This window comes from Nycticebus coucang, chromosome X (assembly GCF_027406575.1).
Source record: "Nycticebus coucang isolate mNycCou1 chromosome X, mNycCou1.pri, whole genome shotgun sequence".
Classification (NCBI taxonomy): domain Eukaryota; kingdom Metazoa; phylum Chordata; class Mammalia; order Primates; family Lorisidae; genus Nycticebus; species Nycticebus coucang.
In genome coordinates, this window is record NC_069804.1 from 53,229,348 (window position 1) to 53,252,406 (window position 23,059).

The 23,059-nt window shown below is 42.5% G+C and overlaps 1 pseudogene across 1 annotated transcript; it reads left to right on the forward strand.

The window, feature by feature from the left end:
* Window positions 1–8,619: 8,619 nt before the first annotated feature.
* Window positions 8,620–9,610, forward strand: LOC128577744 (40S ribosomal protein SA-like; annotated as a pseudogene). Its single transcript, XR_008377618.1, has one exon. The product of XR_008377618.1 is annotated as a 40S ribosomal protein SA-like (transcript).
* Window positions 9,611–23,059: the final 13,449 nt, after the last annotated feature.

The following is a 23,059-nucleotide window of genomic DNA, read 5'->3' on the forward strand; positions in this document are numbered from 1 at the left end:
AATCAAAAAAATCCTTAATGAATATTACAAGAAACTTTATTCTCAGAAATACGAAAATCTGAAGGAAATTGACCAATACTTGGAAGCACGTCACCTTCCAAGACTTAGCCAGAATCAAGTGGAAATGTTGAACAAGCCCATATCAAGTTCGGAAATAGCATCAATCATACAAAACCTCCCTAAAAAAATAAAAGCCCGGGACCAGATGGTTTCACGTCTGAATTCTACCAAACCTTTAAAGAGGAATTAGTACCTATATTACTCAACCTGTTCCAAAAGGTAGAAAAAGAAGGAAGACTACCCAACACGTTCTATGAAGCAAACATCACCCTGATCCCCAAACCAGGAAAAGACCCAACAAGAAAAGAAAATTATAGACCAATATCACTAACGAATATAGATGCAAAAATATTCAACAAGATCCTAACAAACAGAATCCAGCAACACATCAAACAAATTATACATCATGAGCAAGTCGGTTTTATCCCAGGATCTCAAGGCTGGTTCAATATACGTAAATCTATAAATGTAATCCAGCACATAAACAAATTAAAAAACAAAGACCATATGATTCTCTCAATCGATGCAGAAAAAGCTTTTGATAATATCCAGCATCCCTTCATGATCAGAACACTTAAGAAAATCGGTATAGAAGGGACATTTATTAAACTGATAGAGGCCATCTACAGCAAACCCACAGCCAATATCATATTGAATGGAGTTAAATTGGAATCATTTCCACTCAGATCAGGAACCAGACAAGGCTGCCCATTGTCTCCATTGCTTTTTAACATTGTAATGGAAGTTTTAGCCACTGCAATTAGGGAAGAAAAGGCGATCAAGGGTATCCATATAGGGTCAGAAGAGATCAAACTTTCACTCTTCGCAGATGATATGATAGTATATCTGGAAAACACTAAGGATTCTACTGCAAAATTTTTAGAAGTGATCAAGGAATACAGCAGTGTCTCAGGTTACAAAATCAGCATTCATAAATCGGTAGCCTTTATATATACCAACAACAGTCAAGTTGAAAAAACAGTTAAGGACTCTATCCCATTCACAGTAGTGCCAAAGAAGATGAAATATTTGGGAATTTATCTAACAAAGGACGTGAAAGATCTCTATAAAGAGAACTATGAAACTCTAACAAAAGAAATAGCTGAAAATATTAACAAATGGAAAAACATACCATGCTCATGGCTGGGAAGAATCAATATTGTTAAAATGTCTATACTACCCAAAGCAATATATAATTTCAATGCAATCCCTATTAAAGCTCCACTGTCATACTTTAAAGATCTTGAAAAAACAATACTTCCTTTTATATGGAATCAGAAAAAACCTCGAATAGCCAAGACATTACTCAGAAATAAAAACAAAGCAGGAGGAATTACGCTACCAGACCTCAGACTATACTACAAATCGATAGTGATCAAAACAGCATGGTATTGGCACAAAAACAGAGAAGTAGATGTCTGGAACAGAATAGAGAACCAAGAGATGAATCCAACTACTTACCGTTATTTAATCTTTGAAAAGCCAATTAAAAACATTCAGTGGGGAAAAGATTCCCTATTTAACAAATGGTGCTGGGTGAACTGGCTGGCAACCTGCATAAGACTGAAAGTGGACCCACACCTTTCACCATTAACTAAGATAGACTCTCACTGGATCAAAGATTTAAACTTAAGACATGAAACTATAAAAATACTAGAAGAGAGTGCAGGGAAAACCCTTGAAAAAATCGGGCTGGGCGAGTATTTTATGAGGAGGACCCCCCGGGCAATTGAAGCAGCTTCAAAAATACACTACTGGGACTTGATCAAACTAAAAACTTCTGCACAGCCATGAACACAGTAAGTAAAGCAAGCAAACAGCCCTCAGAATGGGAAAAGATATTTGCAGGTTATGTCTCCGACAAAGGTTTAATAACTAGAATCCACAGAGAACTCAAACGCATTAGCAAGAATAGAACAAGGGATCCCATCGCAGGCTGGGCAAAGGATTTGAAGAGAAACTTCTCTGAAGAACACAGGCGCGCGGCCTTCAGACATATGAAAAAATGCTCATCATCTTTAATCATCAGAGAAATGCAAATCAAAACTACTTTGAGATACCATCTAACTCCAGTGAGACTAGCCTATATCACAAAATCCCAAGACCAGAGATGTTGGCGCGGATGTGGAGAAAAGGGAACACTTTTACACTGCTGGTGGGAATGCAAATTAATACATTCCTTTTGGAAAGAGATATGGAGAACACTTAGAGATCTAAAAATAGATCTGCCATTCAATCCTGTAATCCCTCTACTGGGCATATACCCAGAAGACCAAAAAGCACATTATAAAAAAGATACTTGTACCAAAATATTTATTGCAGCTCAATTCATAATTGCTAAGTCATGGAAGAAGCCCAGGTGCCCATTGATCCACGAATGGATTAATGAATTGTGGTATATGTACACCATGGAATATTATGCAGCCTTAAAGAAAGATGGAGACTTCACCTCTTTCATGTTTACATGGATGGAGCTGGAACATATTCTTCTTAGTAAAGTATCTTAAGAATGGAAGAAAAAGTACCCAATGTACTCAGCCCTACTATGAAACTAATTTAGGGTTTGCACATGAAAGCCATAACCCAGTTACAACCTAAGAATAGGGGGAAGGGGGAAAGGGATGGGAGGGAGGTGGGTAGAGGGAAGGGGATTGGTGGGATTACACCAGCAGTGCATCTTACAAGGGTATATGTGAAACTTGGTAAACGGTCTGTAAAGCTTGTGAATGATGCCCCATGATCATATCAATGTACACAGCTATGATTTAATTAAAAAAAAAAGATTTAAACTTAAGACATTAAACTATAAAAATACTTGAAGAAAGTGTAGGGAAAACTCTTGAAGGAATCGGCCTCGGTGAATATTTTATGAGGAGGACTCCCCAGGCAATTGAAGCAGTATCAAAAATACACTACTGGCACCTGATCAAACTAAAAAGCTTCTGCACAGCCAAGAACATTGTAAGTAAAGCAAGCAGACAGCCCTCAGAATGGGAGAAAATATTCGCAGGTTATACCTCTGATAAAGGTCTAATAACCAGAATCCACAGAGAACTCAAACATATTAACAAGAAAAGAACACGTGATCCCATCTCAGGGTGGGCAAGGGATTTGAAGAGAAACTTCTCTAAAGAAGACAGATGCACGATCTAGAAACACATGATAAAAAGCTCATCATCCTTAATCATCAGGGAAATGTAAATCAAAACTACTTTGAGATGTCACCTAACCCCAGTAAGAGTAGCCCACATAACAAAATCCCAAAACCAGAGATGTTGGCGTGGATGTGGAGAAAAGGACACACTTCTACACTGCTGGTGGGAATACACACTAATACGTTCCTTCTGGAAGGATGTTTGGAGAATACTTAGAGACCTAAGGATAGACCTACCATTAGATCCTGTAATTCCTTTACTAGGTTTACACCCAGAAGACCAAAAGTCACAATATAACAAAGACATCTGTACCAGAATGTTTATTGCAGCCCAATTCATAATTGCTAAATCATGGAAGAAGCCCAAGTGCCCATCGACCTACGAATGGACTAGCAAATTGTGGTACATGTATATCATGGAATATTATGCAGCCTTAAAGAAATATGGAGACTTTACCTCTTTCATGTTTACATGGATGGAGCTGGAACATATTCTTCTTAGCGAAGTATCTCAGGAATGGAAGAAAAAGTATCCAATGTACTCAGCTCTACTATGAAGCTAAATTATAGCTTTCACATGAAGGCTATAACCCAACTATAGCACAAGACTATGGGGAAAGGGCCAAGGAAGGGGAATGGAGGGGGAAGGTTTTGGTGGAGGGAGGGTTATGGGTGGGGCCACATCTACGGTGCATCTTAGAATGGGTACAGGCGAAACTTACTAAATGCAGAATACAAATGCCTTCATACAGTAACTAAGAAAATGCCATGAAGGCTACGTTGAACAGTTTGATGAGAATATTTCAGATTGTATATGAAACCCGCACATTGTACCCCTTGATTGCACTAATGTACACAGCTATGATTTAACAACAAAAATAAATTAATAATAAAAAAAGAAAGTGAGTAAAGACGGCCAATTGCTTCTATGCCTGAGCAAGCACCAGCCATCCGTTAATAAATCATTCCTTTCATCTGCAATGTCTGCCTCCGTGTCTCTGACTAGGCCAGTGGATAAGAGACACTATTTTTCCTGTCAGTCAGCCTATTTTTGCCTTTGAGGGGTAGGTCCGAACAGTGGACAAACTAGACAGTTGACTTGGACTCACTTGCCCCAGGGCTTCAAAAACTCCCCTACTTTATTTGATGAAGCCCTAAGCAAAGACCTCCTCCCGTTTTGGGATACCCACCAGGAGATCTCCCTTCTGCAATATGTTGATGACCTCCTGTTAGCTGCTGAAACAGAAGCAGAGTGCGAGCGTGCCACCATAGACCTCCTCCGAGAACTGGAAAGGATAGGATACCACGTCTCTGCCAAAAGGCACAGCTGTGCACCACGATCGCCACCTACCTGGGATATGAGCTACAGGGAGGCTGACGTGCCCTCTCCAAGAGCCGAATCGAGGCCATTCTCCGGATTCCCCTACCAACTACCAAAAGGCAAGTATGTGAATTTCTAGGGGTGGTCGGATACTGTCATGTGTGGATCCTAGGTTTTTCAGAAATAGCCAACCCCCTGTACCCTAGCACAGAGGGAGGCAATAAGCCCCTCCAGTAGGGCCAGGATGAGCTAAATGCTTTTAACCAGGTTAAACATGCTCTTGTGTCCACACCTGCACTGGCTCTGCTTGACATTACCAAGCCCTTCAAACGCTTTGTAGCTGAAACTAAGGGCGTGGCAAAGGCAGTCCTAACCCAAACTCTAGGCCCTTGGAAGAGACCTGTCACCTACCTTTCCAAGCGCCTAGATCCAGTCACCTCAGGATGGATGGGTGTATGTGGGCCATTGCTGCTATGGCTGAGCTTGTCAGAGAAGTAAAGAAGCTGACTCTAGGTCAGGACCTGCAAGTGGTCGGGGGCCACACTGTAGAGACTCTCCTTTGGAGTCCCCCTGACCGATGGATTTCCAACTCCCGCATTAGTCAGTAGCAGGTACTCCTTCTTAATTCACCCCGAGTAATATTTCTTAAAACAGCACTTTTGAACCCAGCCACTCTTCTGCCAGATGATGCCCATTCATGACTGCTTGGACGTGCTGGACTCCCTCTCTTGTCTGCGACCGGATTTGAAGGACACACCCCTCCAGTGAGCTGACCTTCACCTATTCACGGACAGCAGCAGTTACATCCATGAAGGTAAATGTGTAGCCAGGGTAGTGGTCACATCCTTCACAGAAATCCTCTGGGAGCAAGCACTAGGGCATGGGACCTCCACTCAGAAAGGAGAACTTATTGCTCTAACACAAGCCCTGAGACTGGCAAAGGGAAAGGTAGTCAACATTTATACAGACAGCTGATATGTGTTTGCCACAGCCCATGTCCATGGGGCCCTATACAAGGAGAGGGGGCTCCTTACTTCTGGGGGGAAGGACATCAAAAACAAGGAAGAGATCCTCGCCCTGCTAGAGGCTGTATGGCTGCCACACCGCCTTGCTATCATCCATTGCTGAGGACACCAAGGAGCAGATACGCTCACCGACCAAACAGCCAAGACAGCGGCCCTAAGACCAGTAGGGACCCTTCACATCCTCCCCGTCCTACAAGACCACCTCCTACCATCCTTACTGGCCTACTCAGAAACAGACAGAAAATTTAGTAAACACCTGGACTGTTCATCAGGCCCCCGAGACTGGTTCATATGCCCAGATGGCTGCCCATTCCTTCCTGAAGCATTAGGACGACAGCTCATAGACCAGTTACAAGAAACCCACCTCGGGGCCTCCAAGCTCAGCCAACTCATACCCAAGCATTTGTACATCCCTCATCTCTGCAAATGGACAAAAGACACAGCCTCCAGATGTCTCTCATGCAACAAGGTAAATGTGACCCGAGCTCCTACCCATTTGGGGTTGCACCTCTGGAGAACAAGCCTCGGGGAACATTGTAAACTCAACTTCACACAGAGATCAAGCCAGGCTGCTACAGTTATAAATATCTAACTATAATTGATATTATAACTAAATATCAATTAGGTTTAATTGATACCTTTTCAGGGTGGCCAGAAGCATTTCCTTGTAAAAAGAAAACGGCCCTAATAGTGGCAAAACATCTTCTCACTGACATTACTCCCCAATACGGATAACCCCTCACCCTGGGGTCTGACAATGGTCCTGCCTTTGTTGCCCAGGTATCCAAAAACCTGGTGGCCACATTACAAATTACTTGGAAATTACATTGTGCTCATAGGCCTCAAAGTTCAGAACAGGTAGAAAGAATGATTAGGACATTAAAGGAAACTCTAAGTAAATCACACATAGAAACTGGTGGTAACTGGGTAGATCTACTCCCCTTTGCCCTTTTACAGCCTGGTGCACTCCCTACTTTCAAGGGCTAACACCTTTGAGATATTGCATGGCACTCCACCCCCCATTATTCCAAAACTGGCAGATGAAATACTAACCCCTATCCATAACCAAAGGCTCTTAAGCTCATTACAGGCCCTGCAGAAACTATGTATGGACCTGCGAGATACCATCCAGTCAACTGTACCTGGGACCACCAGCACCCCTGCAATGGAGCAACTCCATAATCTCCAACCTGGAGATTGGGCCTGGGTAAAAAGACATAACCCAGAAACCTTAACCCCCCTATGGGAGGGTCCTTACCCTGTTATTTTAATGACCCTACAGCCATAAAAGTTGGGGGAAAGAAACCATGGTGCCACTATACTCACATAAAGAAAGCCACTGAGGACCATATCCCTTCAACCTGGCGCCTTGAGCCCACCAAAAACCCCCTCAAACTTTGGCTGCGCAGATCTCCCTCCTCATCTTCACCAGCCTGCTCCACGTCAGCATCAGCCAAGGTACCAGCAGAGGAGGGTACTACAACCAGCACCAACTGACTCCCCATGATTGGATCCTCTCCCACACTGAAGATGGCACAGAAATTGCCCATACCTGGGCAACAGACATCCAACCAGTTTTCATGTTTGACCTTTGCACCCTACTCAGTCGCAGCTTTACTGGCTCCATATTCAGGTACAGAGGGAGGTTCAGAGGAAAGGGAAACTCAGAATGGGGCTGCACAGGATGTACTGTGGCCTCAAGAGGTCGCAACACAGGTTATTACCTGTGTCCTTCCGACGGAGAATCATGCAGGGGGCTAGGGATTACTATTGTAGAAGTTGGGGCTGTGAAACACTAACATCATGGTGGGTATATAAAGATCCACACATAAGACTTCGTAAGATGCATCCAGAAGTCTGCACCCAAGTTGACAACTGCAACCCTGTATGGCTAGTCATTAATGGTTGGTGGGAAGAGAAATGGAAGACAGGCTTTACTTGGGGAATAACATTTTATATCTCCGGGAAGGACCCAGGCATGTTATTCACTATCCAGAAAATTCCTGGCCACATCCTGTCAACCTAATAGGCCCAAATAGTTTCTTTAATCCACAGTGCCCAAAAATTCCCCTGAGAACATCCCCAAAGACTCCCCCGCCAGCCCTCACCCCCATTATCCCAATAGAAGTATCAGCTCCTGTGACAACCACCCCCAATCCATCATCCCCCATGTTAACTATGTTAGATGCTGTGTTCAAATTTGCTAACACGACAAACGCAAACTTGACAAATGATTGCTGGCTTTGTTTGAAACCGGCCCCACCCTATTATGTAGGAGTAGCCACCAATGCAACCCTTGAACCTTCCCCAATGCAAGTGCTAAATGCTTCTGCCTACTATTTAAAGACAAATAGCAGCCTATGGGGGCCACCCCACCTTAACCTTAGGAGATTTGCAGGGACAAGGGCTGTGCATAATATTCCCTAGATATCTGTTAAATTTATCTCCATATGAGGACAACTTTCTAAACATCATTTTACTCCCAAATTCCACCCGTCTTGATGCACCTTACTATTTAGTGGCCCTGAACGAAACTGGGTTTGCATGCACCACCAGTTTAACACCTTGTTTGAATTCCATTTTATATACCACACCCCAACTTTGTGTTTTAACCCATATTATTCCCCAGGTTTTCATCCATTCTGAGGAAGGAGAGCTAGAACACTTGACCGGTTTACACAGACAGACCAGAGCTCCCATCCTGGTGCCCTTATTGGTAGGCATAGGGTTGGCAGGATCCACTGCCATGAGCACTGCAGCCCTAGAAACCGGACCCCTCAGCCCTAGTTTCAGGGTCCTCACAACCCAATAGATTCAGATCTCCGGAACTTGGAAAAATCTATTGCTCATTTAGAGACATCATTAAACTCACTAGCAGAAGTAGTTCTGCAGAATAGAAGAGTCTTAGATTTACTATTTTTTAAACAGGGAGTGTTATGTGTGGCCCTAGGATAAACATGTTGCTTGTACACCAACCATTCCGGAGTCATAAGAGATAGCTTAGCCTTGGTTAGAAAAAACTTATATGAGCTTTTTTCGGCGCCGCTCAAGGAGGGCCCATACGGCGTTGTTCTGGATTCCCACCATAACTTAAAGGGAAATTTTCACAATGTCCGGAGCCCTTGATGTCCTGCAAATGAAGGAGGAGGATGTCCTCAAATTCCTTGCAGCAGGAACCCACTTAGGTGGCACCAATCTTGACTTCCAAATGGAACAGTACATCTACAAAAGGAAAAGTGATGGTATCTACATCATAAATCTGAAGAGGACCTGGGAAAAACTTCTGTTGGCAGCTCGGGCCATTGTTGCCATTGAAAACTCTGCCGATGTCAGTGTCATATCCTCCAGGAATACTGGCCAGCGAGCTGTGCTGAAGTTTGCTGCTGCTACTGGAGGCCACTTCTATTGCTGGCCGCTTCACTCCCGGAATCTTCACTAACCAGATACAGGCAGCCTTCCGGGAGCCTCGTCTTCTAGTGGTTACTGATCCCAGGGCTGACCACCAACCTCTCACAGAGGCATCTTATGTTAACCTGCCTACCATTGCTCTGTGTAACACAGATTCTCCTCTGCATTATGTGGACATCACCATGCCTTGCAACAACAAGGGAGCTCACTCAGTAGGTTTGATGTGGTGGATGCTGGCCCGGGAAGTTCTCCACATGCGTGGCACCATCTCCTGTGAACATCCGTGGGAGGTCATGCCAGATCTCTATTTCTACAGAGATCCTGAAGAGATTGAAAAGGAAGAGCAGGCTGCTGCTGAGAAAGCTGTGACCAAGGAGGAATTTCAGGGTGAATGGACAGCTCCAGCTCCTGAGTTTACTGCTACGCAACCAGAGGTTGCAGACTGGTCAGAAGGCATGCAAGTGCCCTCTGTGCCTATTCAGCAGTTCCCCACTGAAGACTGGAGTGCCCAGCCTGCCACTGAAGACTGGTCTGCAGCTCCCACTGCTCAGGCCACTGAATGGGTAGGAACAACCACTGAGTGGTCTTAAGCTGTTCTTCCACAAGCTCTTAAACAAGATGGAAATAAAGGAGGAAAATAAACATCAGTTTTTTTAAAAAAAAAAAGAAAAAACTTATATGAACGGGCGGAATTACAGAAACAAGACAGTAATTGGTATGAAACATTGTTTAACTGGTCCCCATGGCTAACTATCCTCGAATCAGCTATTTCTGGACCACTCTTACTGCTCCTAATTGGGATAACATGTGGCCCCATTATTCTCAACTGCCTCATAGCATGTATATAACAGAGACTGCCGAGTATAAAATTAATGGTATTGCGTACCCATTATCAATCACTCCCCAATGATACAGCTGAATCAAGGGTTTGAATCCCCATAAGACCAGTGGAGAATGTGATAAAGAGCAGCCCCCTAAAAGACCCAGGTTTTTCTCAGCCTGTTTCAGCCTTAGTCCCCCACATGTTCCCCCTAGTCAATGTAAAAAACAGGTTTCAGAATAGAACAGGGAAGTTCTCCAAGTTCCCCTAACCCCCTAGCAATGGCTAAACAATGGTGGAAAACCAACCCCAACCCCCTAGCAATGGCTAAAACAATGGTGGAAAACTTACCTAAGCAAAGTATCCCAAGCTGTCTTCATGCCAACTATCACGTTGTATGCCACACAGTTGCCATGCTGTAGCCCCCTGACTGTAACTCCTCCCCAAGCTAACTGCCATGTTCTGCTTTTGTTTTTGCTTGCTTGCATGGCAACAAAAATGGTATAAAAGTCAGCCCGCTCCTCACTTTGGGGCCGTTTGCTATCCCAGCAGTGGCCCCTGTGCAGGTGTAACAAATCACCATCTGATTTATACCTGAAGTGGGGTGCAAGTCTTTCTTGTAGGTGGCAGTGCCTACAACAGAGCAATCCTCTTGCATCAGCCTCCCAAGTAGCTGGGCCTACAGGTGTCCCGGGCCATGACACCCATCTACTTGTTCTCTTTTGATTAGACAGGGTTTGGCTCTTGCTCAGGCTGACCTTGAAATCCTGAGCTCATGAAGTCACCCTCCCTGGGCCTCCAGGATTGCTAGGAGTATCAGACTGAGCCACCACACCTGGCCAATACAATAAGTGCTGCACAGTTTGAAAGTTCATAACTAACTTAGATACCTAATCCATTTTTCCTGGAGAACTGGCTACCCTTTTCCTTCCGTGTGTGTTGCAGGGATTTTACCTCAATCTTTCCTTCCTTTTTCTCATCCTTTCCTAGCCCCTTTCCTTTTCATTCCCTTCCCCTTCCCCATCCCCAATCCTTTCCTTTCATTCATTTGAGATGAGTATGAGGGTAAAAATGATGAGGGGCATGATCAAAGGATATGCAGAACAACCACCCACCAATGCCCTGGGTCAAGGGCTCACCTACCTCGTGAACATTGGCTCTTCCTTTAGTTGATTTGTTTACTTATTTCTTTCTTTATTTTTGAGACAGAGTCTCACTCTGTCATCCTAGCTAGAGTGCCAAGGCCTCATCATAGTTCACAGCAACATAAAATCCTTGGTCTCAACCAATCCTCTTGCCTCAGCCTCTAAAGTAGCTGCAACTACAGCCACCTGCCACACACACGGCTAATTCTGCTATTTTTACTAATTTGGTGTACTTTGTTTTTATCTTTGTTGTTGTTGTTGTGTGAGACAGATGTTCACTCTGTCACCCTTGGTAAAGTGGCAGGGCCTTATAGCTCACAGCAACCTGAAATTCCTGGAGTCGAGTGAGCCTCTTGCCTTAGCCTTCCATGTGGCTGGGAGGACATGGCCCACCACAACGCCCGGGCTCTCATTTTGGCTCAGGCCAGTCAAAAACCCCTGAGCTCAAGCAATCCACCCACCTTGGCCTCCCAGAGTGCTAGGTTCACAGGCGTGAGCCAGCTTACCTGGCCAGGAACTTAGAATGAATGATACTGAAAACCCAAGTAAAGAAAAACCCAAAACTCACCGTTTTCTTTTTTTTTTTTTGTAGAGACAGAGTCTCACTGTACTGCCCTCGGGTAGAGTGCCGTGGCGTCACACGGCTCACAGCAACCTCTAACTCTTGGGCTTACGCGATTCTCTTGCCTCAGCCTCCCGAGCAGCTGGGACTACAGGCGCCTGCCACAACGCCCGGCTATTTTTTTGTTGCAGTTTGGCCGGGGCTGGGTTTGAACCCACCACCCTCAGCATATGGGGCCGGCGCCCTACTCACTGAGCCACAGGCGCCGCCCCCAAAACTCACCGTTTTCTAAGTTGGTGGTACACTTCACTAGGTTCATGGGCTTCAGATAATGTTCCTGTGGTCTACCTGTAGAGTGGAAACATCACATAACAACAGTGGCCTGACATGTCTCTCCTCAGTTCTGTGTTCCCTGACGTCATTATGGTAACTGGACACCGGCCAGGATGCTCAAGTGATCCATCCCCTTGCCTCAGCCTCCTAAGTAGCTGGCACACACCACCGTGCTTGGGTAACCTTTTCTGCTTTTCATAGAGACTGAGGGTCTTTCACTGGCTTAGGCTGAGGTGGAGCTCCTCACCTGGAGCAATCTCCCACCCAGGGCCTCCTTGGTGGACTAGGATTACAGGTCTCAGCCACCCTGCTAGGCCATGGCTCATTAATAATATTCTATTTCTTTCCTATAACATTCATCTATTCATTCTATAGACCAGAGGTCTAGGAGCACTGGCAAATCTGACCAGTCTCTTGATCCGCAAATAATGATTTACGGCTATGATACTTGGGTACATGTTACAGATTGTCTAGGATTATTATTTGATTCCTCCCGAAAAACCCTTGTGTCACAGAGCAGTGAGTGAATTTGCACATCAGGTAGTGCTGAAGGTGACAGGGATCTCAGCTTCGTGAAAACAATGTCTATGATCATGAGATATGGTTTCAAATTTTACCACATATCAGATTTACTCCTCATTAATTCACATGGATAAGTCAGCAGATTGGATGGCAATTCTATTCATCCAGTTACAGTTGAATGACAATTCTACATTGGCTACAGATAGAAGAATTTGGCCTGCCCAGCGTGCTACCCGCAGCCTGTAATACTAGCATTGTGGGAGGCTGAGGTTTGTAGATTGCCAGAGCTGACAAGTTCAAAACCAACCTGAGCAAATGCGAGAACTTGCCTCTGCTAAAAATACACAAACTGAGGAAAGAGGATCACCTGAGTCTGAGTTGGAGGTTGCAGTGATCTATGAAGCCATGGCACTCTACCCCAAGCAACAGCTTCAGACTGTCTCAAAAACAAAGAATTTGGCAACTACCAATGAAATACATCTGTAATAATTAATTGACTGTATGAAATGGATCTTAAAGTGTATTATAGATTTAGGCTGGGTACAGGAGCTGATATCTTTAATCCCAGTGCCTTTGGGAGGCCAAGGTGGGAGGATCATTTGAGGCCAAAGCATTCAAGGCTAGCCTGGGCAACAACTGAAGTCCTCATCTCTACCAATAATGTATGGAAACAAAGAGCCAAGGGCTAGATCACACCTAGCTGCTTGCCAGACTAAGGCAGGAGGATCTCTGGAGCTCAGGAAATCAAGTTTTCAGGGAGGTAGAATCACACCATTGCACACCAGCTGGGGGAATAGAGTGAGATCTTTGCTGTAAAATCAATCCATCAAGAATTAATTCGCGGAGACATGTTACCACTGTGGGCTCGCTCTGCTGTATGCTAGGTTGGTGGGAAGGCCCGTTCTTAAGTCTGCCTTTCTGTCTCTGCCATGTGGGGAGGTGGTGTGATTCATGGCCCAAACAATTGCAGCATCTACATGGGTCACTTACCTCCAGACATCCAAACCAATGACATTAAGGACATGTTCTACAAATAGAGCTCTATGGTAGACACTGACCTCAGGAATCGCCATGGGGTACCACTCTGCTCTTCCCTTGAGTTCGAGGACCCACAAGATTCTAAGGATGCTGGGTATGGTCATGAGAACTATGATTATGGTGGATCCTGTCTGCCTGTGGAGTTTCCTGCAAGCCACCCTTGTACAGGCTGAGGTGGCAACAGAGCCTGGAGCTGACTGAGCTTCCTGAGGCCGCTATAGCCCCCCTTCTAGGCAGTCTGAAAACAGAGTGATTGTCTCTATACTGCCTCCAAGCGGAAGCTGTCAGGAATTAAAGATCACATGAGTGAAGCAGGTGATCTATGTTATACTGATGTTTACCAAGATGGAACCGGTATCGTGGAGTTTGTAAGGAAAGAAGATATAACCTATGCAGTTTGAGAAATTAGCAGTATTGACCTTATACTAAAAGATAAGGATTAAAATCATTATATACATGTACCTTAAAACACTTGAGAACATTTTTGCTATAATTGCTCTGCTCTTTAAACATGGCAATTGGGACAAAATTGCCAATTTTGAAACAATTTATTTATTAATCCATTCGTGGATCGATGGGCACTTGGGCTTCTGCCATGACTTAGCAATTATGAATAGGGCTGCAATAAACATTCTGGTACAAATATCTTTGTTGTGATGTGATTTTTGGTCTTCTGGGTATATGCCTAGTAGAGGAATTATAGGATTGAATGGCAGAATGTCTTAGCACAATAACTAAGAAAATGCAAGGAAGGCTATGTTAACCAGTGTGATGAAAATGTGTCAAACCGTCTATGAAACTAGTGTATGGTGCCCCATGATCACATTAATGTACACAGCTATGATTTAATAAAAGAAAGGAAAAAAACAATTTAGTTTTATCTGAAAGCCCCATTAAATTCAATTTGCCCCCCCCCAAAAAAAGGAACAATGTATTTTGCTCCCTTCCCCCACTTTTGTTTTCATGGGGACTAATGTGGCAAGAACTGCTTAATTTGTCACAGTGCTTAGTTACAACTGTTCATGTGTGACCTCCTGTTGGTGTACATGTGGGTATAGGGTGTCTTTAATTCTAACAAGATAGAGTATAATATCAATGCTGCTAAATCTGCATGTCTTCTGTGTGACTGATAGAGCATTGCTATTTCATTTTTTTAAGACAAAATGAAAGCAAAATATGCAATTCCAGTGTATTCGTGCAGATAATCTAGTTGGGAATACTTTTTAAGTCTCACCTTTCCCTTTAAACTAATATTCATAATTGACTTGTATGTTTACAAAACTTTAATTTACAAATTAAATTGCAGATGGGAGTATTAGATTTAGTTTAAATTTAGGTGGGTAGCAAGAACAGTAACTTTTCAACTATCTAACATTTTCCAACCACAATACTTGTAATACGCTGCACAGTAACAAGCGTTGGCATTATCAGTTGAACTGTAAATATAAAATGTATCTTCAAAAAAAAATTACAATTCAAGCAACCACAGAGCCTTGCTTATATACTTACTCATGAACAAAGGAGCACTGTGCATTTCTTGCTTTTCATACACAGTCTCACTCTCTGGCCCTGAGGAAAGTTACCATGTCATCATAGCTCACCACAGTGCCCAACTCTTGGGATTGAGCAATCCTCTTGCCTCAGCCTCCTGAGTAGCTGGGCCTACAGGTGGCCCAGGCCACGACACCTGTCTAGTTTTTCCATTTTGACTAGAGACAGGGTCTGGCTCTGGCTCTGGCTCTGGCTGGTCTTGAAATCCTGAGCTCAAGAAGTCCCCCTGATTGGGCCTCCCAGATTGCTAGGATTATCAGACTGAGTTACCACACTGGGACAATACAATGAGTGCTGTGCAGTTTGAAAATTGATAACAAATTTAGATACCTAATCCATTTCACTTGGAGAACTGGCTACCCGTTTCTTTTTGTGTGTGTGCCTCAGGTATTTTATCTGTTTCTTTCTTTCTTTTCTTTCTTTCCTCCCTCCCTCCCTCCCTCCTGCCTTCCCTCCATCCCTTGCTTCCTTCCTCTCTCTCTGTTTCTTTCTTTCTTTCATTCCTTCTTTCATTTCAGATGGTTATGAGGGTAAAAATGATGAGGGGCACAATTGAAGGATATACAGAACAACCACCCCCTAATCCCCTGGGGCAAGGGCTCAATTACCCTGTGAACATTGGTTCTCCTTTTAGTTGATTTATTTACTTCCTTAATTACTTCTTTGTTTATTTTTGAGACAGAGTCTCACTCAGTCACCCTGGCTACTGTGCCTTGGCCTGATCATAGCTCACAGCAACATAAAATCCATGGTCTCAAATCATCCTTTTGCCTCAGCCTGAGCAAAAGCAGGACCTTGTCTCTGCTAAAAATACACAAACGGAGGAAAGAGAATCACCTGAGACTGAGTTGGAGGCCTCAGGTGACTTCATAGCTTACAGCACTCTTTCCAATGCAACAGCTTGACACTGTGTATCAAAGTAAATGCAGAAGCAAACAAACAAACAAAAAAAGAATCTGGCAAATATCAATGAAATATATCTGTAATAATTCATTTATTATATGAAATGGATATTAATGTGTATTATAGATTTACCCTGGGTACAGGAGCTGATACCTGTAATCCCAGTGTCTTTGGGAGGTCAAGGTGGGAGGATCATTTGAGGCCAAAGCATTTAAGGCTAGGCTGGGCAATATATTTTCTTTCTTTCTTTTTTTTTTTTTAGAGACAGAGTCTCACTTTGTTGCCCTTGGTAGAGTGCTATGGCATCACAGCTCACAGCAACCTCCAACTCCTGGGCTTAGGCAATTCTCTTGCCTCAGCCTCCCAAGTAGCTGGGACCACAGGTGCCTACCACAATGCCCGGCAATTTTTTATTCCAGTTTGGCCTGAACTCGGTTTGAACTGGCCACCCTCGGTATATGGGGCCAGATCCCTACTCACTGAGCCACAGGCGCTGCCCCAAGGGCAACATCTTAAGAACTCATCTCTACCAATAATGTTTAGAATGAGCCAAGTGCTAGAACACACCTAGCTGCTTGCCAGGCAGAGGCAGGAGGATCTCTGGAGCTCAGGAGTTCAAGGTTGTAGAGAGCTAGAATCACACGAGCACATTCTAGCCTGGGAAACAGAGTGAGATTTTGTCTCTAAAATCAGTCAATCAGCTTGGTACCCACAGTACAGTGGTTATAGCACCAGCCACATACACCGAGGGTGGTGGGTTCAAACCTCAACCTAGCCACCTAAACAACAATGACAACTGCAAAAGAAAATAGCCGGGTGTTGTGGTGGGTGCCTGTAGTCCCAGCTGCTTAGGAGGCTGAGGCACGAGAATTGCTTAAGTCCAGGAGTTTGAGGTTGCTGTGAGCTATGATGCCATGACACTCTATTTAGGATGACAGAAAGAGACTGTTTAAAAAAAAAAAGAAAGATAAAGAACGTGTATTTTCTATAGCTGTTCAGTGAAATGTTTTATAAATGTAATTTTGATCTTGCCAATTGATGGTGTTGCTCACTTCTGTAATGCTGAATTTTAGCAGTTCCCCTTTGGTGGGGAGGTCAGGGATGATGGGTACTTGGCGTGTTTTTCAGACTAGAGTGCAGTGGTTTCATCATAGTTTACTGCAAATTTAAACATCTGGGCTCAGTTAATCCTCTTGCCTTAGCCTCCAACATAGATGGGACTTCCGGGTTAGGCCAGTATGCCTGTCTAGTTTTTTTATTTTTTTACTAAGTCATATACACATAGATCATGAATATATTTATGTATATTAGTTTTTCTATTTCTTTTTTTATTGTTAAATCATAGCTGTGTACATTAGTGTAATCAAGGGGTACAATGTGCTGGTTTCATATACAATCTGAAATACTCTCATCAAACTGTTAAACGTAGCCTTCATGGCATTTTCTTAGTTATTGGATGTAGACATTTGTATTCTGCCTTTAGTAAGTTTCGCCTGTACCCATTCTAAGATGCACGGTAGGTGTGGCCCAACCCATTACCCTCCCTCCAACCTAACCTCCCCCCCCTTCCCCTTCCTTGGCCCTTTCCTCATAGTCTTTTTTTTTTTTTATTAAATCATAGTTGTGTACATTAGTATGAGCATGGGGCACCATACACTTGGTTCATAGACCATTTGACACATTTTCATCACACTAGTTAACATAGCTTTCATGGCATTTTATTAGTTATTTTGCTAAGACCTTTACATTCCACATTTACTAGGATTCACATATACTCTTGTAAGATACACCGCAGGTGTAATCCCATTAATCCCCCTCCCTCCACCTACCTCCCCACTCCCTCCCCTCCCTTTCCCCCTTCTCCCTATTCTTAGGTTTTAACTGTGTTATAGCTTTCATGTGAAGGTCCTACATTAGTTTCATAATAAGGGTGAGTACATTGGGTACTTTTTCTTCCATTCTTGAGACACTTTACTAAGAAGAATATGTTCCAGCTCCATCCATGTAAACATGAATGAGGTAAAGTCTCCATCTTTCTTTAAGGCTGCATAATATTCCATGGTGTACATATACCACAATTTATTAATCCATTAGTGGATCGATGGGCACTTGGGTTTTTTCCATGACTTAGCAATTATGAATAGGGCTGAAATAAATATTCTGATACAAATACCTTTGTTATGATATGATTTTTGGTCTTCTGGGTATATGCCCAGTAGAGGGATTACAGGATTGAATGGCAGATCTATTTTTAGATCTCTAAGTGTTCTCCATATCTCTTTCCAAAAGGAATGTATTAATTTGCATTCCCACCAGCAGTGCAAAAGTGTTCCCTTTTCTCCACATCTGCGCAAACATATCTGGTCTTGGGATTTTGTGATGTAGGCTAGTCTCACTGGAGTTAGATGATGTCTCAAAGTAGTTTTGATTTGCATTTCTCTGATGATTAAAGATGATGAGCATTTTTTCATATGTCTGAAGGCCGTGCACCTGTCTTCTTCAGAGAAGTTTCTCTTCAAGTCCCTTGCCCAGCCTGCGATGGGATCCCTTGTTCTTTTCTTGCTAATGCGTTTGAGTTCTCTGTGGATTCTAGTTATTAAACCTTTGTCAGAGACATAACCTGCAAATATCTATTCCCATTCTGAGGGCTGTTTGCTTGCTTTACTTACTGTGTTCTTGGCTGTGCAGAAGCTTTTTAGTTTGATCAAGTCCCAGTTGTGTATTTTTGAAGCAGCTTCAATTGCCCAGGGGGTCCTTCTCATAAAAAACTCGCCCAACCCAATTTCTTCAAGGGTTTTTCCTGCACTCTCTTCTAGTATTTTAATAGTTTCATGTCTTAGGTTTAAATCTTTAATCCAATGAGAGTCTATCTTGGTTAATGGTGAGAGGTGTGGGTCCAGTTTCAGTCTTCTACAGGTTGCCAGCCACTTCACCCAGCACCATTTGTTAAATAGGGAATCTTTTCCCCATTGAATGTTTTTAATTGGCTGGTCAAAGATTAAATAACAGTAATTAGCTGGATTCATCTCTTGGTTCTCTATTCTGTTCCAGACATCTACTTCTCTGTTTTTGTGCCAATACCATGCTGTTTTGATCACTATCGATTTGTAGTATAGTCTGAGGTCTGGTGGCGTGATTCCTCCTGCTTTGTTTTTATTTTTGAGTAATGTCTTGGCTATTCGAGGTTTTTTCTGATTCCATATAAAAGGAAGTATTGTTTTTTCAAGATCTTTAAAGTATGACAGTGGAGCTTTAATGGGGATTGCGTTGAAATTATATATTGCTTTGGGTAGTATGGACATTTTAACAGTGTTGATTCTTCCCAACCATGAGCATGGTATATTTTTCCATTTGTTAACATTCTCAGATATCTCTTTTCTTAAAGTTTCATAGTTCTCCTTATATAGATCTTTCACGGCCTTTGTTAGATAAACTCCCAAGTATTTCATCTTCTTTGGCACTACTGTGAATGGGATAGAGTCCTTAATTGTTTTTCAACTTGACTATTGTTGGTATATATAAAGGCTACTGATTTGCGAATATTGATTTTGTAACCTGAGACACTGCTGTATTCCTTGATCACTTCTAAGAGTTTTGTAGTAGAGTCCTAGTATTTTCCAGATATACAATCATATCATCTGCGAAGAATGAAAGTTTGATCTCTTCTGACCCTATGTGGATACCCTTGATCGCCTTTTCTTCACTAATTGCAGTGGCTAAAACTTCCATTAGAATGTTAAAGAGCAATGGAGACAATGGGCAGCCTTGTCTGGTTCCAGATCTGAGTGGAAATGATTCCAATTTAACTCCATTCAATATGATATTGGCTGTGGGTTTGCTGTAGATGGCCTCTATAAGTTTAAGAAATGTCCCTTCTATACCAATTTTCTTAAGTGTTCTGATCATGAAGGGATGTTGGATGTTATCAAAAGCTTTTTCTGCATCGATTGAGAGAATCATATGGTCTTTGTTTTTTAATTTGTTTATGTGCTGAATTACATTTACAGATTTACGTATATTGTACCAGCCTTGAGACCCTGGGATAAAACCGACTTGGTCATGACGTATGATTTGTTTGATATGTTGCTGGATTCTGTTTGTTAGAATCTTGTTGAATATTTTTGCATCTATATTCATTAGTGATATTAGTCTATAATGTTCTTTTCTTGTTGGGTCTTTTCCTGGTTTGGGGATCAGGGTAATGTTTGCTTCATAGAACGTGTTGGGTAGTCTTCCAACTTTTTCTACCTTTTGGAACTGGTTGAGTAATATAGGTACTAATTCCTCTTTAAAGGTTTCGTAGAATTCTGACGTAAAACCATTTGGTCCCGGGCTTTTCTTTTGGGGTAGATTTTGTATGATTGATGTTATTTCCGAACTTGATATGGGCCTGTTCAACATTTCCACTTGATTTTGGTTAAGTCTTGGAAGGTGACGTGCTTCCAAGTAACGGTCAATTTCTTTCAGATTTTCGTATTTCTGAGAGTAAAGTTTCTTGTAATATTCATTAAGGATTTTTTGGGTTTCTGAGGAGTCTGTTGTTATTTCGTCTTTGTCATTTCTGATTGATGAGATTAGAGATTTTACTCTTTTTTTCCTGATTAGGTTGGCCAAACGTTTGTCTATTTTGTTGACCTTTCCAAAAAACCAGCTTTTTGATTTATTGATCTGTTGTATTATTCTTTTGTTTTCAATTTCATTTAGTTCTGCTCTGATTTTGGTTATTTCTTTTCTTCTACTGGATTTGGGGTTGGAGTGTTCTTCCATTTCCAGTCTATTGAGATGTCCCATTAAGTTGCTTACTTCCTCTCTTTCCATTCTCCTGAGGAAGGCTTGCAGTGCTATCAATTTCCCTCTTAGAACAACCTTTGCGGTGTCCCAGAGGTTCTGATAGTGTCTTCATTGTCGTTTTGTTCCAGAAATTTGGCAATTTCCATCTTGATCTCATTTCTGACCCAGCTATCATTCAGCATAAGGTTATTTAACTTCCATGTTTTTGTATGAGTATGCAGATTGCTGTTCTTACTCATCTCAAGTTTTATTTCATGATGGTTCAAGAAGATGCATGGAATAATTTCTATTCCTTTAAATTTACTGAGGTTAGACTTGTGACCTAAGATGTGATCAATTTTGGAGTAAGTTCCATGGGCTGATGAGAAGTATGTGTATTCAGTTTTGTTGGGATGAAATGTTCTGTAGATGTCTGCTAAATCTAAATGCTGGATGGTTAGATTTAAATCAGAATTTCTTTACTCAGCTTTTTGTTGGAGGATCGATCCATCACTGCCAAAGGAGTGTTCAAATCTCCAACTATTATAGAGTTGGAGGAAATCAAGCTGCTCATGTGTGTTAGAGTTTCTCTTATAAATTGAGGTACATTCTGGTTGGGGGCATAGATATTAATAATTGAAATCTCATCATATTTAGTCTCACCCTTAACAAATATGAAGTGACCATTTTTGTCCTTCCTTACTTTTGTTGGTTTAAAACCTATTGTATCCACAAATAAAATTGCAACACCTGCTTTTTTCTGGTTACCATTTGCCTGAAATATGGATGACCATCCTTTTACCCTGAGTGTGTATTTGTCTTTTAAGTTAAGATGTGACTCTTGAATGCAACAAATGTCTGGCCTGAGTTTTTGTATCCAGTCAGCTAACCTATGTCTCTTTAGAGGGCAGTTTAAGCCATTCACATTAATGGAGAGTATTGATAAGTTTGGTGAAATTTTGGGTATTGAGAGCATTTTTAATCCTTTTGCCATTGTGGAAGTTGGAGTTTGATCAGAAGTTTCTGAGTGAGTTTACTTTTGTAGTAGAGGATTGGGTTAGTTATTATGGAGGATAGGTCTGAGAATATCCTGAAGAGCTGGTTTGGTTATGGCAAATTTCTTTAGCATATGAATGTCATTAAAGTATTTAATTTCTCCATCATAAATGAAACTCAGTTTAGCTGGGTACAAGATCCAGGGTTGAAAGTTATTTTGCTTGAGGTGATTGAACGTTGATGACCACCCTCTTCTGGCTTGAAAAGTTTCAGCAGAGAGATCTGCAGTCATTCTAATGGTCTTCCCTTTGAAGGTAATAGTTTTCTTTCTCCTGGCCGCTTTGAGAATTTTCTCCTTCATATTAACTTTAGTGAAGTTAATTATGATATGCCTGGGGGATGTCTTATTGTGGTTGAGTCGTGCTGGGGTTCTGAAGCTATCTGCTATCTGAATTTCATGTTCTCTAGGCATGTCTGGAAAATTCTCTTTCATAATTTCATGCAGAAGGGCCTCTGGGCCCAGTGAGGCCACTTCATCTGTTTCAGGAATTCCTATGAGTCGGATATTTGCCTTCTTCAAGTTATCCCAGAGCTCTCTGAGAGAGTGATCCATTTTTGCTCTCCATTTCTCTTCCTCTTTGAGAGTTTGGGAGTGTTAAAAGGCTTTATCTTCAATGTTGGAGATCCTTTCACCTGCTTGGTCCATTCTGTTGCTAAGGGATTCTACTGTATTTTTCATATCTTTGAGGGCTGCAAATTCTTGCTTCAGTGTGTCTAAGTCTTTGGTGGTTTTGTCTTTAAATTCGTTAAATTCTTGAGACAGCTTTTGAATTTCTCCACGAATTCCTAGTTCCATTTTGTTAATTTTGTTTGGCATCCAAATTCTGAATTCGATTTCTGACATCTCAGCCACTTGTTTGTGAATGGGATCTTCAATTACATCTGCTGTATATTTCCATGGGGGGGTTGATCTATTCTGGTTATTCATGTTACCAGAGTTTTTCCGCTGATTCCGCCCCATGATTGTTTTACTCCCTTTGATTTCTCCCCTCGTGTTTTGAGGACCCGGACAGTGCTGTGGCCTGAGAAACTGGGGGCCCTGTTTGGTGTAGAGGGGCTAAGTGGTTCTATCTTGATTTCAGCTGGTTTCTATTTGACCCTCGTGAAACAGTTACTCTGGGTTGAAGTCTCAGCTGTGGAGAAATACCACCAATTAAGTCACCCCACACACCACAGGCAACAAATGGAAAAGGAAAATCAAACCTTCCTACAACCACACACCCAGGGCACCACCTGGATAGTCCCCAGGTGGGTGGCTCAGTTCAAAAGGTCCAAATCAATTGTCTCAGTCGGCACCTGCCTCGGGTGGGAGAGTTCAAGAAGTCCCTGGGAACTGGATCACAGGTGTCTGGTGACTGCTCTAATATGGCTTGCTCCAGTGCTGTGTGGAG